Below are 2,175 nucleotides of genomic sequence, written 5' to 3'. Positions count from 1 at the left end.
CAATCAACAAAAGACTTTTGATAACTCAAGAGTCTCTAATTGATCAATCCAAGTTAAGATCATAAAAATCTAATTTAAAACCCAACCAAACATTTTATCAAACACTTGGAAGGCATAAAACAAAAGCATAGAAAACTAACAAGGAAAATAAATCTAAACAACAAATTACAAGCATCAATGACTAACAATTAAAGAGAGCAACAATAAACATAGAAAACACAAATTGCATTAGAAGGAATCAAATATAACAATAGCTCATAAACATGAAAATGGCAAAAAAGGGAAATAACAAGGGAGGAAGATAAACTAACGTGCTTGAACAAATAAAAGTAAGAGAAAACTAAATTAAAGTAAAATTGAACCTTAACCTAAGGAGAAATTGAAAGAGAAACCCTAAAACCTAGAGAGAGGAGAGCGCCTCTCTCTCTCTAGAAAAATACATCTAAACCTAAAATTATGTGAATGAAGTGTGAATGAATCATTCTCCCACTCTGCAGCACCTCTAATAAGTGTTTTTGGGCTTTGAACTGGGCCAAAAACAGCCCAGAAATTGCCCCTAGTGAATTTTGATATCTGCAGCACGTGATGCTTTGTCACGCGTACGCGTCGCTTGTTCGCCGTACCAGTCATGCGTATGCGTCACCTATCTGCAAGGCATTGATGATTGGATTTTTGACGGTTAAGAATTTCACTAATGAAATCTCGTTGTAAAGTATAGTCTCTAAACCAACAATAATCTTTTCCCAAGTACAAACCCCTAAAATCTATAAACCGAAGTATTTAAACCTCAGGTCGTTCTCCCTAGGAATTACAATAAAGTGTCTTGTTATTGGTTATGAGTTATTTTCGGGTTTTTGAGATTTTAGACAAGAAATATAAATGGCAAAGAAAATAAACTAACAACTAACAAAGCTCTTGGCAAGATATGAGAACTAGAAGTCCTATCCTAGTTATCCTCCTCAGTTGTGACCATAAATTGTTCATTGCTACTACTTAGTTAACCTCTAACCATGGGGGAAAGTCAAGTGGATGAATCAATTTGATTCCTCAAGTCCTAATCAACTCCTAAAGGAAAGACTAGCTTTAGAGGCATTCAAATCAATTAGCAACTTCTAATTATCAATCAACAAAGGAATTAGATAACTCAAGAGTCACTAGTTACTCAACCAAGGCCAAGAGGAACAAAACCTACACTAAAACCCAACCAAGCATTTCATCAAACACTTGGAAGATACAAAAGAAAAGCAAAGCAAATTAACAACAAGAATGAAATCTAACAACAATTATTGAAAGGAATTGACAACAACAATCAAAAGAAACACAATTATTATGAATGACCTTGAATTGAATGGAAAGAAAACGGAAGGAACAATAGTAGATCTACAACAAAGTAAAAGAACAACATAAAGGAAATTACAACAAAAGAATAGAAGAAGAGTGAATGTAACAACAAGGAATTGAAAGGTAGAAGTAGAAGAAAGAATGAATGAAAACCTAGATCTAAGAACTAAACCTAATCATAATCCTAATCGTAGAAAAAAGTGAGAGCTTCTTTCTCTAAAACTAACTCTAAACTAATCCTAATGAGTGTGAATGATGCTAAGTGAGTGAATCCCTTTTGCTCTTCAATCCTTGGCTTTAAATAGCTTTTTTGGCACCAAAGTTGGTTGGGATTGTGCCCCACAACCCTTATGAATTCGCTGGCCATGTTTTTATTAAAAAATCATAAACCAGCACCGACGCGTATGCACACAGCACGTGTACGCGTCCATGGGCCATTTCGCACGGTGCGCGTAAGCGCCAGGTGCACGCGCGCGTCCATGGGAGAGTTCAAATCTTTGGCTTTTCATTATCTTCTCCACTTTGCATGCTTTCCTCTTCACTCCTTCGATCCATTCCTAGCCTTTTCAATCTGAAATCACTCACAAACACATCAAGGCATCTAGTGAAATCAAAGGGAGATTAAAATCATCAAGTTAAGGGCCTAAAAAGCATGTTTTCACATCTAAGCACAAATAAGGAGACAATCACAAAACCATGCTAATTCATTGAATAAATGTGGATAAAAGGTCATAAAATCCCTTAAAATCAATACAAGATAAACCCTACAAATGGGGTTTATCAACCTCCCCACACTTAAACCAAGCATGTCCTCATGCTTAAACCAAGAATGAA

Source organism: Arachis hypogaea, chromosome 6, assembly GCF_003086295.3.
Source record: "Arachis hypogaea cultivar Tifrunner chromosome 6, arahy.Tifrunner.gnm2.J5K5, whole genome shotgun sequence".
In the NCBI taxonomy this organism is placed as follows: Eukaryota; Viridiplantae; Streptophyta; class Magnoliopsida; order Fabales; family Fabaceae; genus Arachis; species Arachis hypogaea.
Note: the sequence above shows the minus strand (reverse complement) of the source record.